Raw genomic sequence first — 16,107 nt, 5'->3', positions numbered from 1 at the left:
AAACAGGCTATAGGGAACTCCCTGGCAGTCCAGTGGTTAGGACTCCATGCTTTCACAGCCGAAGGGCCAGGGTTCGATTCCTGGTCAGGGAGCTAAGATCCCACAAGCTGCACAGCATGGCCACAAGAAAAAGAAAAAGAAAAACAGGGTATAGGAGGTGGACCCAGGACTCAGCCCCAGATTCCTGTCCCAAAGCCTGGTACAGAACAGCAGAGCTGCCCTCCCTCAAGAAAACATGAGGCTCAGGCACTGAGGGTATCAGCTGTGATGAGGATGGAGCAAAGACTAGGTACTCCTTTTTTCTGGGAATCATGTAAGTCTCCTGCGTTCTCATGAGACTCTGCAAAAGAGAGAAGACCCCTAATAACTGAGGTCAAATTTATTTCCCACTCCCAGGCAGGACAGGAGGTTGCCAATTCAATTTATTTTCTTTTTTTTCCAGCTTTATTAAGGTATAATTGACAAATAAAATTGTAAGATATTTAAAGTCTATAATGTGAATGTTTGATATAATTGTAAAAGGATTCCCATAATCGAGTTAGTTAACACGCCCATCACTTCACATATTTACCTTTTAAAATTTTTGATAAAAGAAAGATGAGCTATTTCTTACATGACACATTTTGTGGTAGAAAAACTTATATCTCCTTAGACTACTTCTTGACTTGAATCTCAGGTTCGAAATTTGTCCTACAGAAGAAAAGACATCTGTTCAAGAGTGTTTATTGTAGTTTCTTGTTTGTTTTTAGGAGCAAAAAACAAAACCAAAAAGAAACCCTGGGCTTCCTTGTTGGTGGAGTGGTTAAGAATCCGCCTGCCAATGCAGGGAACACGGGTTCGAGCCCTGGTCCAGGAAGATCCCACATGCCATGGAGCAGCTAAGCTTGTGCGCCACAACTACTGAGCCTGCACTCTAGAGCCCACAAGCCCCAACTACTGAGCCTCTGTGCCTGAAGCCTGTGCTCTGCAACAAGAGAAGCCACCGCAATGAGAAGCCCAGAACTAGAGAAAGCCCGCACACAGCAATGAAGACCCAATGCAGCCAAAAATAAATAAATAAATAAAGTTATTAAAAAAAAAACAAAACCAAAACTGAAGGTTGCACGGTTGGTTCAATTATGGTATATCCATTCTATGGGAAAAGGATATTTTGACCCGGGTCCCCCAGAAAGTATCATGCTATGTTCTACTACTATTATGGGGATTGCTATCCCAAGGAGGCAGAGGAGGGGAAATGGGACAAAGGAGAAGGATGAATCAGTTATGAGGGTGCATTACAGGGATTAGTAACTCAGTAAGGCTGCTTAGTAACAAGCTAACTGATGTCTCAACCTTACATTTTTCTAGAGATTTTATGAACTACTGCTTCTTTGGGGAGTTCATCTTGGGGGGGGACGGAAGAAGAATTTATCCTGTAGTTCCCAAAGACCACCGTCAAAGGTTTCAGCCTGTGGGTAGGTGTGTGGGAGCTGAGTGGGTCCCCAGGATCTCACACCCGAGTGGCATCCAAGGGGCCTGGGGCAGGAGGTGGGAGCAGGTGCTGCCTGGCTGGGCCCCAACGAAGCTGGAGTTGGTCGCTGTCATGGTGGCAGGACTAGAGCATATTGTCAAGGGTCCGATGAAGCCAAGAAGATCCGAGAGGATGCAAAAGAGGTATCTGATACAATATGGATACCTCCTACTGGATGAGTGTGAGAAAGTAGCTGATGGGAATATAAATGGGTACCATCTTTCTGAAATCTTTAAAAACTGGCTTCCCTTAGGGTCAGTAATTCTACTTCCAGGATCCATCCTGTGTAAATACTTAAGACAAGTGAATGAAAATGTACAGAGAGCATTCTGTATAATTGTCAGCAACTGGGAAGAGCCTGTAAGTCCAACAATTAGGGATCGGTTAAACAGATTACACATAAAGTATAATGGAATCCTATGCAGGTATTTAAAATTATGAGGTAGTTCAATAGACTGATCTGTATGGTCACTGGACATAGTTAAATGAAAAAAGTAACAAAGAATGAATAATATGATCCCATTTTTGTAAACAGAATTCTGAAAAATATATTTATCTGGATATATGTTTTCATATAAATTCTGGAAGATTATTTATTTATCTATCTATTTATCTAGGCTGTGCTGGGTCTTACTTGCTGCACATGGTATCTTTGTCGTGGCATGTGGGAGCTTTTTGTTTGTTTGTTTTTTAGTCGTGGCATGCAAACTCTTAGTTGCGGCATGCACACGGGATCTAGTTCCCCCAACCAGGGATCAAACCTGGGTCCCCTGCATTGGGAGCACGGAGTCTTGCCCACTGGACCACCAGGGAAGTCCCTGGAAGACTATTAAGAATACTAACAATAATTATCTCTAGGCAATTTTATCTTTTTCCTCCTTTTAGATATATAAATGTTATGTTTTGCAATGATTGTGGGAATATACGATTTAAATAAATTTTGTTTTAAAAGACTGTCTGACATAGAAAAAGAACTGACATTTTAGATATCTGAGCAATTTGAGGCTTAAAATGTAAATGACTGATACTGCTATAAATTGAAAGGATAGAATCATTCTTCCATTCATTCAATATTAACAAATATTCCATAATAGCTCCTACAAACCAGGCAAACATGCCAGGTACTAGAGACAGAGGAAGACAAAATAGCTACAAACTGTGCTCAGTGTTATAAAGGAAAAAAGATATTTCCCTAGAGTATCTTTTCCATTTCAAAGGAAATAAATTTTACTTGCATTAAAATTTTTTGAAGTATTTACATACTTCTTCCTTATACAAAAGATTTTAGGTCAATTACAACAAAAAAAATTCATTAAATGGTAAAATATACATAATTTACCCTGAATTTGGATCAGGGTCAATAAGAATGTCTATATGCAGACCATCTTTTGTTGTTATTATAGAGCTTAATGTGATTCTGAGCTTCCAAGCAGCCAAAGTGAAAAGGAGAAACATTTATATTGCTCTTGCTTCAGAGAGAAATAGACCAATTGTTTTTTAGGAGAAATTAAGCTTCTCCTAGCACTTATCTGTGAAAGAAATTTCTCATATGGGTTTCACATTGAGAGTGATATTAGTAACTATTATTCTCCAAATGAAACAATAGGAGAAAAACTCTGCTATTCCATAAGCTCTGAGAGGACAAGGGCCATCCATTTTGTTTACATCTAGCACAGCAAGACGCAAGTACCCCAGCAGGCACTCAAATTTTGTGGAAATGAGGAACAACGGAAAAATACATCATTTCTGAGATGTGGCTACACAGACAGCTATCCCTATTGCTAAGGAACATCCTTCTTCATGATGTTAGAAAACAGACTGAATTTTGGTCTGCAGAAGTACAAGGGCTGTCTACCCACACCCTAAATAATGGACAGTGGGTCATTATGGGTGCCATTCCCTAGGCTTTTAATTAGGCACCATTTCTAAGTTTATACTAAGGTTCTCCAGAGAAACAGAACCACTGGGAGATTATATCTACATCTAAATCTGTATGTATATATAGGTTTATCTATCTACCTAGATCTATCTATCTATCTAAAGAGATTTATCATAAGGGACTGGCTTATGCAACTATGAAGGCTGACAAGTCCCACCATCTGCAGGGTGAGTCGTCAACAAGCTAGAGACCCAAGAAAGCTAATGTAGTTCTAAGTCCAGAGGCCTGAGAACAGGGAGAACCAATGGTGGCGATCTAGTCTGAAGGCCAGCAGGCTTGAGACCTACGAAAAGCCATTTTTTCAGTTCAAGTCCAAGGGCAGTACAAAGCCAAGGTCCCAGTTTGAAGATAGTCAGGCAGAAGGATTTCTTGCTGACTTGAGGAAAGGCCAGATTTTTGTTCTAGTCAGGCCTTCAATTGATGGGATGAAGCCCACCCATGTTAGGGAGGGCACTCTGCTTTACTCTACCAATTTAAATACTAACCTCATCCAAAAACACCCTCACAGAAACACCCAGAAAAACGTTTGTCATAATATCTGGGTACCGAGGAGCTTGAAGATGGCAGACGAGTAAGACGTGGAGATCACCTTCCTCCCCACAAATACATCAGAAACACATCTACATGTGGAACAACTCCTACAGAACACTTACTGAACGCTGGCAGAAGACCTCAGACCTCCCCAAAGGCAAGAAACTCCCCACGTACCTGGGTAGGGCAAAAGAAAAAAGAAAAAACAGAGACCAAAGAATAGGGACGGGTCCTGCACCTCTGGGAGGGAGCTGTGAAGGAGGAAAGGTTTCCACACACTAGGAAGGCCCTTCACTGGGGGAGATGGTGGGGGGGCCAGGGGGGAAGCTTCGGAGCCATGGAGGACAGCGCAGCAACAGGGGTGCGGAGGGCAAGGCGGAGAGATTCCCGCACAGAGGATCGGTGCCAACCAGCACTCACCAGCCCGAGAGGCTTGTCTGCTCACCCGCCAGGGCGGGTGGAGGCTGGGAGCTGAGGCTCGGGCTTCGGTCAGACGCAGGGAGAGGACTGGGGTTGGCGGCGTAAGCACAGCCCGCAGGGGGTTAGTGCACCACGGCTGGCTGAGAGGGAGTCCGGGAAAAAGTCTGGAGCTGCCGAAGAGACAAGAGACTTTTTCTTCCCTCTTTGTTTCCTGGAGCACGAGGAGAGAGGATTAAGAACGCCGCGTAAAGGAGCTCCAGAGACGTGCGCGAGCCACAGCTATCAGCGCGGACCCCAGAGACGGGCATGAGACGCTAAGGTGGCTCCTGCCACCACCAAGAAGCCTGTGTGCGAGCACAGGTCACTATCCACATCTCCCCTCCTGGGAGCCTGTGCAGCCCGCCACTGCCAGGGTCCTGGGATCCAGGGACAACTTCCGCGGGAGAACGCACGGCGCGCCTCAGGCTGGTGCAATGTCATGTTGCCTCTGCCGCCGCATGCTCGCCCCGCATCCGTACCCCTCCCTCCCCCAGGCCTGAGTGAGCCAGAGCCCCCGAATCAGCTGCTCCTTTAACCCCGTCCTGTCTGAGCGAAGAACAGACGCCCTCCGGCGACCTACACGCAGAGGCGGGGCCAAATCCAAAGCTGAACCCCAGGAGCTGTGCGAACAGAGAAAGGGAAATCCCTCCCAGCAGCCTCAGAAGCAGCAGATTAAATCTCCACAATCAGCGTGATGTACCTGCATCTGTGGAATACATGAATAGACAATGAGTCATCCCAAATTGAGGAGGTGGACTTTGGGAGCAACGATATATATATGTGTGTGTGTGTATATATATATATATATATATATATATATATATATATATACACATATATATTTCCCTTTTTCTCTTTTTGTGAGTGTGTATGCGTATGCTTCTGTGTGTGATTTTGTCTGTATAGCTCTGCTTTTACCTAGGGTTCTGTCCATTATTTTTTTGTTTGTCTGTTTTTTTAGTATAGTTTTTAGCGCTTATTATCATTGGTGGATTTGTTTTTTGGTTGATGGCTCTCTTCTTTCTTTCTTTCTTTCCTTCTCCTTCTTTTTTTTTTTTTTTTTTGCGGTATGCGGGCCTCTCACTGCTGTGGTCTCTCCCGCCGCGGACCACAGGCTCTGGACATGCAGGCTCAGCAGCCATGGCTCATGGGCCCAGCTGCTCTGCAGCATGTGGGATCCTCCTAGACTGGGGCATGAACCTGCATCCCCTACATCAGATGGCGGACTCTCAACCACTGCGCCACCAGGGAAGCCCTCTTTTTTTTTTTTTTATTACTTTAAAAAAAATTTTAATAATTTTTTTTTAATAACTATTTTATTTTATTTTCTTCTTTCTTTCGTTCTTTTTTTTTTTCTCTCCCTTTTATTCTGAGCCATGTGTATGACAGGCTCTTGGGGCTCCAGCCAGGCGTCAGGGCTGTGCCTCTGAGGTGGGAGAGCCAAGTTCAGGACATTGGTCCACAAGTGACCTCCCGGCTCCACGTAATATCAAACGGTGAAAACCTCCCAGAGATCTCCATCTCAATGCTAAGACCCAGCTCCACTCAATGACCAACAAGCTACAGTGCTGGACACCCGATGCCAAACAACCAGCAAGACAGGAACACAACCACACCTATTAGCAGAGAGGCTGCCTAAAATCATAACAAGGCCACAGACACCCCAAAACACACCACCAGATGTGGTCCTGCCCACCAGAAAGACAAGATCCAGCCTCATCCATCAGAACACAGGCACTAGTCCCCTCCACCAGGAAGCCTACACAACCCACTGAACAAACCTTAGCCACTGGGGACAGACACCAAAAACAACAGGAACTATGAACCTGCAGCCTGCAAAAAGGAGACCCCAAACACAGTAAGTTAAGCAAAATGAGGAGACAGAGAAACACACAGCAGATGAAGGAACAAGGTAAAAACCCACCAGACCTAACAAATGAAGAGGAAATAGGCAGTCTACCTGAAAAAGAATTCAGAATAATGATAGTACAGATGATCCAAAATCTTGGAAAGAGAATGGAGAAAATACAAGAAACGTTTAACAAGGACCTAGAAGAACTAAAGAGCAAACAAACAGTGATGAGCAACACAATAAAGGAAATTAAAAATTCTCTAGAAGGGGCTTCCCTGGTGGCGCAGTGGTTGAGAGTCCACCTGCCGATACAGGGGACACGTGTTCGTGCCCCGGTCCAGGAAGATCCCACATGCCATGGAGCAGCTGGGCTCGTGAGCCATGGCCACTGAGCCTGTGCATCCAGAGCCTGTGCTCCGCAACGGAAGAGGCCACAACAGTAAGAGGCCCGCGTACTGCAAAAAAAAAAAAAAAAAAAATTCTCCAGAAGGAGTCAATAGCAGAATAACTAAGGCAGAAGAACGGATAAGTGACCTGGAAGATAAAATAGTGGAAATAACTATTGCAGAGCAGAATAAAGAAAGAAGAATGAAAAGAACTGAGGACAGTCTCAGAGACCTCTGGGACAATATTAAACACACCAACATTTGAATTATGTGGGTCCCAGAAGAAGAAGAGAAAAAGAAAGGGACTGAGAAAATATTTGAGGAGATTATAGTTGAAAACTTCCCTAATATGGGAAAGGAAATAGTTAATCAAGTCCAGGAAGCATAGAGAGTCCCATACAGCATAAATCCAAGGAGAAACACATCAAGATACATATTAATCAAACTATCAAAAATTTAATACAAAGAAAACATGTTAAAAGCAGCAAGGGAAAAACAACAAATAACACACAAGGGAATCCCCATAAGGTTAACAGCTGATCTTTCAGCAGAAACTCTGCGAGAAGGGAGTGGCAGGACATAATTAAAGTGATGAAGGGGAAAAACCTACAACCAAGATTACTCTACCCAGCAAGGATCTCATTCAGATTTGACGGAGAAATTAAAACATTTACAGACAAGCAAAAGCTAAGAGAATTCAGCATCACCAAACCAGCTTTACAACAAATGCTAAAGGAACTTCTCTAGGCAGGAAACACAAGAGAAGGAAAAGACCTACAATAACAAACCCAAAACAATTAAGAAAATGGTAATAGGAACACACATATCGATAATTACCTTAAATGTAAATGGATTAAATGTTCCTACCAAAAGACATAGACTGGCTGAACGAATAAAAAAACAAGACCCATATATATGCTGTCTACAAGAGACCAACTTCAGACCTAGGGACACATACAGACTGAAAGTGAGGCAATGGAAAAAGATATTCCACACAAATGGAAATCAAAAGAAAGCTGGAGTAGCAATACTCATATCCGATAAAACAGACTTTAAAACAAAGACTATTACAAGAGACAAAGAAGGACACTACATAATGATCAAGGGATGAATCCAAGAAGAAGACATAACAATTGGAAATATTTATGCACCCAATATAGGAGCACCTCAATACATAAGGCAAATACTAACAATAAAAGGGGAAATCAACAGTAACATAATCATAGTAGGGGACTTTAACCACCCCACTTTCACCAATGGACAGATCATCAAAGATGAAAATAAATAAGGAAACACAAGCTTTAAATGATACATTAAACAAGATGGACTTAATTGATATTTATAAGACATTCCATCCGAAAACAACAGAATACACTTTCCTCTCAAGTGCTCATGGAACATTCTCTAAGATAGATCATATCTTGGGTCACAAATCAAGCCTTGGTAAATTTAAGAAAATTGAAATCGTATCAAATATCTTTTCCGACCGCAACGCTATGAGACTAGCTATCAATTACAGGAAAAAATCTGTAAAAAATACAAACACATGGAGGATAAACAATACACTAGTTAATAACCAAGAGATCACTGAAGAAATCAAAGAGGAAATCAAAAAATACCTAGAAACGAATGACAATGAAAACACGACGACCCAAAACCTATGGGATGCAGCAAAAGCAGTTCTAAGAGGGAAGTTTATAGAAATACAATCCTACCTTAAGAAACAAGAAACATCTCAAATAAACAACCTAAACTTACACCTCAAGCAATTAGAGAAAGAAGAACAAAAACCCCCCAAAGTTAGCAGAAGGAAAGAAATCATAAAGATCAGATCAGAAATAAATGAAAAAGAAATGAAGGAAACGAGAGCAAAGCTCAATAAAACTAAAAGCCGGTTCTTTGAGAAGAAAAACAAAATTGATAAACCATTAGCCAGACTCATCAGGAAAAAAAGGGAGACAACTCAACTCAATAGAATTAGAAATGAAAAAGGAGAAGTAACAACTGACACTGCAGAAATACAAAGGATCATGAGCGATTACTACAAGCAACTCTATGCCAATAAAATGGACAACCTGGAAGAAATGGACAAATTCTTAGAAATGCACAACCTTCCAAGACTGAACCAGGAAGAAATAGAAAATATGAACAGACCAGTCACAAGCACTGAAATTGAAACTGTGATTAAAAATCTTCCAAGAACAACAACAAAATTTTCCAACAAATAAAAGCCCAGGACCAGATGGCTTCATAGGCAAATTCTATCAAACATTTAGAGAAGAGCTAACACCTATCCTCAAACTCTTCCAAAATATAGCAGAGGGAGGAACACTCCCAAACTCACTCTATGAGGCCACCATCACCCTGATACCAAAACCAGACAAAGATGTCACAAAAAAAGAAAACTATAGGCCAATATCACTGATGAACATAGATGCAAAAATCCTCAACAAAATACTAGCAAACAGAATCCAACCGCACATTAAAAGGATCACACACCATGATCAAGTGGGGTTTATCCCAGGAATGCAAGGATTCTTCAATATACGCAAATCAATAAATGTGATACACCATATTAACAAATTGAAGGAGAAAAACCATATGATCATCTCAATAGATGCAGAGAAAGCTTTCGACAAAATTCAACACCCATTTATGATAAAAACCCTCCAGAAAGTAGGCACAGAGGGAACTTACCGCAACATAATAAAGGCCATATATGACAAACCCACAGCCAACATCGTCCTCAATGGTGAAAAAATGAAATCATTTCCACTAAGATCAGGAACAAGACAAGGTTGCCCACTCTCACCACTATTATTCAACATAGTTTTAGAAGTTTTAGCCACAGCAATCAGAGAAGAAAGAGAAATAAAAGGAATCCAAATCGGAAAAGAAGAAATAAAGCTGTCACTGTTTGCAGATGACATGATACTATACATAGAGAATCCTAAAGATGCTACCAGAAAACTACTAGAGCTAATCAATGAATTTGGTAAAGTAGCAGGATACAAAATTAATGCACAGAAATCTCTTCAATTCCTATACACTAATGATGAAAAATCTGAAAGTGAAATTAAGAAAACACTACCATTTACCATTGCAACAAAAAGAATAAAATATCTAGAAATAAACCTAACTAAGGAGACAAAAGACCTGTATGCAGAAAATTATAAGACACTGGTGAAAGAAATTAAAGATGATACAAACGGAGAGATATACCATGTTCTTGGATTGGAAGGATTAACAGTGTGAAAATGACTCTACTATGCAAAGCAATCTACAGATTCAATACAATCTCTATCAAGCTACCACTGGCATTTTTCACAGAACTAGAACAAAAAGTTTCACAATTTGTATGGAAACACAAAAGACCCTGAATAGCCAAAGCAATCTTGAGAAAGAAAAACGGAGCTGGAGGAGTCAGGCTCCCTAACTTCAGACTATACTACAAAGCTACAGTAATCAAGATAGTATGGCACTGGCACAAAAACTGAAATATAGATCAATGGAACAGGATAGAAATCCCAGAGATAAACCCACGCACATATGGTCAACTTATCTTTGATAAAGGAGGCAAGAATATACAGTGGAGAAAAGACATCCTCTTCAATAAGTGATGCTGGGAAAACTGGACAGCTACATGTAAAAGAATGAAATTAGAACACCCCCTAACACCATACACTAAAATAAATTCAAAATGGATTTAAGACCTAAATGTAAGGCCAGACACTATAAAACTCTTAGAGGAAAACACAGGTAGAACACTCTTTGACATAAATCACAGCAAGATCCTTTTTGACCCACCTCCTAGAGAAAGGGAAATAAAAATAAACAAATGGGACCTAATGAAACTTAAAAGCTTTTGCACAGCAAAGGAAACGATAAACAAGACGAAAAGACAACCCTCAGAATGGGAGAAAATATTTTCAAATGAAGCAACTGACAAAGGATTAATCTCCAAAATTTACAAGCGGCTCATGCAGCTCAATATCAAAAAAACAAACAACCCAATCCAAAAATGGGCAAAAGATCTTAATAGACATTTCTCCAAAGAAGATATACAGACGGCCAACAAACACATGAAAGAATGCTCAACATCATTAATCATTAGAAAAATGCAAATCAAAACTACAATGAGGGGCTTCCCTGGTGGCGCAGTGGTTGAGAGTCCGCCTGCCGATGTAGGGGACACGGGTTCGTGCCCTGGTCCGGGAAGATCCCACATGCCGCGGAGCGGCTGGGCCCGTGAGCCATGGCCGCTGAGCCTACGCGTCCGGAGCCTGTGCTCCGCAACGGGAGAGGCCACAACAGTGAGAGGCCCGCGTACCGCAAAAAAAAAAAAAAGAAAAAGAAAAAGAAAAATAAAATGGTCATGAAGAACCTAGGGGCAAGACGGGAATAAAGACACAGACCTACTAGAGAATGGACTGGAGGATACAGGGAGGGGGAAGGGTAAGTTGGCACAAAGTGAGAGAGTGGCATGGATATATATACACTACCAAATGTAAAATAGATAGCTAGTGGGAAGCAGTTGCATAGCACAGGGAGATCTGCTCGGTGCAGATCTCTATCCCAGGGGTGGGATAGGGAGGGTGGGATAGGGAGGGTGGGAGGGAGGGAGAAACAAGAGGGAAGAGATATGGGGATATATGTATAACTGATTCACTTTGCTATAAAGCAGAAACTAACACACCATTGTAAAGCAACTCTACTCCAATAAAGATGTTAAAAAAAATCTTTTTTGATACCCCATGGCCCAGTCAAGCTGACACATAAAATTAACCATAATAAACATTTACCATTAATACACACCTAAACTAACTGTGATTCACCAGGCTCACCAAAGAGCACAAGGACTATAAATTCATTTACCAGAGAGGATATCTAGCTTAGAGTAGAACTGATGAAGATGACGATGCCAAAAAAGGAAAGGAAAACAGGAGCCAGTAACAGACGGTGAATTAAAAGGCAACTTCAGACCTCATGGTAAAGTAGGAGGAGGAAGACATTTTTAGAAAGTCCCAAGGTCGGAGGCTGAAGTTATTGTGGTGGAAGGCGAAGAACAGATGGTGATGTTAAATGGAAAAGGGTAATGTCCAAAATACACAAATCAATAGGGACTTAAGCAGCCTCAGGATTTCTTGAAGAAAGACTGCCCGTGGGTGTTAAGGCAGAATGAATGGAGAGACTACCCAGCCCAGATTTGCTGTGACAACTGCCCTGCACCCTGACGGACAAGCCCAAGTTGTGCTCCACAGTGATGAAAAGGTGGGAATGACTAGTCAAGGGGCTTGAGCAGAGGACAAGTGGTAGACTCAGGCAGACGCAGCTCTGCTGGAGGTCAGTTCACGGGGCCAGGCAGCACACAGTGTCTGTGCGCACACGCCTCTGCCCTTCACTCTCCCCTTGACCAGGCTCCTGCTCACAAACAGGCTCAGACTTTCCCATCTTAAACCCAGAGTCTCTTGCCTGCCCCTGCCTGTCTTTTGAGCTTTCCTTTGTAAACAAAGAAGAACAAAGGGTGTTGCTGAGCTCCCAGCCCTACAAGAATTAAGTCAATAGCCACTGCAGTCGCTGACGCACCCTGAGAGGAACTTGGGATGAAAGACAGGGTGAGACACTCTGTGCTTCAGAAAAACAGGCCCCATAGGTAGTTAGACGCATATCTCAGGAAGAATTTTTAAGAGCCAGATCCTTGCATCTTCCTGTACATGGAAAAGCACTGATATCATTAACTGGAGATATCTGCTCTTTGCGACTAGCAGTGATCTTTTACCAAGATGTAGGCTGACTGCACGTATTCCCGAGCCAAAAACCATAAACAAGCTGGTTTCTCCCCCATCTTTTGGGAGTAGTTTCCTCAGAGCTCCCAAGAGGTTGTCTCCTGGCCCATAGTCTTCAGTAAGGTCCCTGGATAAAACTCAAAACCCTTAGATTGTCCATTTTTCTTTAAGCCGGTGCCTTCCTACACTCTCCTTGCTCCCATCACCAAATCTCCTGAAGGTCTTGCACATGCAGCCTCCACTTCTTCTCTATCCTACCTGCTAAGCCCCTGCCTCTGGCTCCTGGTTCCTCCATTTAAGCAATACTACTCTACCACTGACTTCCTGATGGCTGGTCCCAGAGGCCCTGGCTCAGTCTTCACCTTTTTTTAAATGTTAAATTTTAATTTTTTAAATGGTGCTGCACATTTAACAAGGATCTTGAAATTCCCTCCCTTGGGTCCCAGGACCCAGCACTATCCTGTTCTTGGTCTTTCCCACTTTCTCCACTTCCTGATCTTCCTCTCCCTGATTGTTCAATGCAGACATTTTAAAAGACTCTGCTGTCATCCCTCAGCCTTTTCACCTTTCTGTTTTCTCTTACTCAGAAGTCACTCATCCCCAGGGCTTCCTGTTGTCTCCTCCAAGGCAATGAAGAACTTCCAACTCTCTATTCTGCCCTGTTTTCCCAACAGGTCTTACATTTTCAATGCCTCTGGCCATTTCCCCTCAACCACACCCCCAGCCCCAGATTCACAGTTCTAAAATCCGACTTTCCTGTCTTTGTTAACGTTATCAACATTATCCATGTCGGCCAGGTTCTAAACTCCAAGATCATCTCCACCCACAATGTAAAAGGGGTCAATTTGACTTACAAAATTCTCCCCTGCAAAGTCTCTTGTATTTATCTTTCCTCCCCGTTTTAACTTCCACCATCACCTTAGCTCAGCTCTTTCTTCTCACTCCTAAAATACTGCAATTGCTTTTAGCTGATCTTCTTGCCCCTGAACTGTCCTTTCCAATCCACCCTGCACCTGTTGGGAGACAATTCTCCTTGACTATCTCCTAGTCCTGCACTGTCTGGGATGTCTGAGCACAGGCATTTACACATAATTTAAGAATATTTATGTAAGGAGACATTCCAGGGAAGTAGAGCTTAGAGACATCTCCCTCCTGAGAAAAAGACCTTGCCTCCTCTTCCCCAGAGAAGATTTGTTTTCATGCCTGAGTAAAGATACAGTCTCTCCCCCAGAGAGAAGTACGAGCAGGTCACCAGCAGCTCCATATAAGAAAGGAGCCTAATTTGGGGGTTTTCTCCTGTAATGCACCCCCAGCATGCGCAGGTATCATCTGGCCCTCACTGTATTGCCCTGTGGAGCTTGGGGAATCAAACAGGCTAACTTGTTTAACTTGTAAGAAGGGTAAAATCTCAGACCCCTTACAGTTTGACTTATACCACCACCAAACTATCTTTTGCAAGATCTACTTTGGCCATACTTCCTTGCTTGAAACCCTTCAATGGCTTCCTACCACAGAATAAAACTCCAAGTCTTACCTGTCATTCAAGTTCCCTTTCCTGCCTGTCCTCCCACTTTATATAAGGGACTTGAGAATTTGAGGATTTTTGTATCCTCAGGGGTCATGGAAGCAACCTACCATGCATACCAAAGGAGGATTATAGTATTGAGAAAGAAAGAGAAAGCAAAGTTTTCAATAATCATCTAGGTCTGTAGATGTTTGTCAGTTGGAGAGATGTTGCTGGAATCTTACCCTATGTAAATCTTGTGCTCTAATCAATCTGGACTTCCAGATGTTTCCCAAACATAGGAGTACACATCCTGCTTCCAGGCTCTGGCCATGCCTAGAATGCTATACTTAGATCGCAGATGAGGGAAAACCCATGAAGCACCAGTGCAAGAAATGCCTATTGCCAACTTTTGAGGGATGGTGAGTCACGCCATTGATTTCCTCACGTATGTCACCATGGCTCCTACCAGATGAGAAACGAACCAGACCTTCATCTTGGCCATAGCTGACTAACCTGAAGGTCAGTTCTGCAGCCCCGAATAACCACAGTCTGGCTGGACATCTGGGAGGTGAACTACCTCTGGGAATGCTTGGCCTGAAACTCTGTCCAATAGGGGAGCTCTGCATTTGATGGCGGCCAACAAACCCAAACATCTCCTCTATTTGAGAAGTAAAGGCAAAAGGGGTGAGGAGAAGCAGCTTAGGTTCTAGTGGGAACAAGTGAGTTGTGGTTTCAGATCTCCTCCAGCCTCTACATTCCAATCTTAGCTCCTGCCACATTTCTAGGTATTCTTGCAACGAACGCCCAATTATCCCAAAGATAATACGGACATGCATTTGTCTTGCAGGCCTCAACCACTTAGTCAAGTGCCTTCTCACCAATCTCTAAGACTTGTGTACCAAGATGCTGGTTGAAATAGTGTGTAAATAGTAAATTTAACCAGCCAATATTAACGGGCCTGTTTTTATTTATCATATTTCTTCATCAATTGTAAGATATATCCCAATCCCAGAGACATAAAATATCAACAAAAGAAGCCACAGTGGTTATGTCATTCATTGTTGCAACATGCGAAAAAATGTACATTTTAGAATTAAAGAACTAAGATATGGTGCAAACAGTGGGATGTTTTGCAGCTGGGACAGGTAAACGGCACAAGATGGGGCCGTGGGTGGGGGCAGGGAGGCATTTCCTTTAGAACAAGGACGGGGGAGAGTGGAGCAATGATTCCACCCATGGGGCTACACCTTAAGTTGCCACAAATGGAGATGTGTGTAGTGCTACCTGTCACAGTCTGTGAGTGAAAAGTATAATTAATTTTAAACCAGGTGGAAGACATATATGTATATGTTTTAGTGTTTTTATAACTTTTTTGTGTGTCTAAAATATAATACTCTCTTAAGTGGGCCTAGCAACCTGTTTTACTGCCCCTGTTCTTTGGGACACCTTGTGTTCACTGACAGCTTAAAAATCAATTCTATAAATAAAGGAGTTAAGGGAAGTATTTACTGTCTGTTGTCTCCACAAGTTGACTATTAGGAAAGAAGGAATTTCATCATTCCAGCAACATCTGGTATGTGCACATATCCAACGGATAAACATCTATAGCCCTAGATGATTATCCAAAACTTTGCTTTCTCTTTCTTTCTCAATACTCCATCTCTCCCTCAGTATCCTCAGGTGGATTGCTTCCAGGACCCCTGGGGATACCAAAATCCGCAAATGCTCCAGTCCCTTAGGTAAAAATGAAGTAGTATTTGCATAGAACCTGACATCCTCCCTTATATTTTAACTCCTCTCTAGCTTACCTTTAATGCCTCACACAATGGAAACGCTATGTAAATAGCTGCGGGGAAGTAGGTTGTGAGGGTGGCAAATGCAAGTTTTGCTTTTTGGAAATTTCTGGATTTTTTTTTTCTTTCTGGTATTTTCTATTCTCCACTGGTTGAATCCACAGCTGCCGAGGAGGATGGATTGTATAGACTCTGGCTTCACATTAGCTATAGGTTTGCCTAGATTTAAGCAAGGTCAAATTTGCAAAAAAAGATATTGTGGCATAGTTTTAAACAAAGCTTTAAAATAAGAAGTGCGTGCACAGGGATGGGGGCATTTTCAATAGAATCCCTTAAATACAACC

General features: G+C 42.3%; 1 protein-coding gene across 5 annotated transcripts in view; it reads right to left on the bottom strand.

The window, feature by feature from the left end:
• The window catches only part of EBPL (EBP like), a 94,965-nt gene that overhangs the window by 77,747 nt on the left and 1,111 nt on the right, over positions 1–16,107 (bottom strand). The window lies entirely within an intron of this gene.

The sequence above is a fragment of the Tursiops truncatus genome, chromosome 18 (assembly GCF_011762595.2).
Source record: "Tursiops truncatus isolate mTurTru1 chromosome 18, mTurTru1.mat.Y, whole genome shotgun sequence".
NCBI lineage: Eukaryota > Metazoa > Chordata > Mammalia > Artiodactyla > Delphinidae > Tursiops > Tursiops truncatus.
This window is presented reverse-complemented; position numbering and strand designations above follow the sequence as displayed.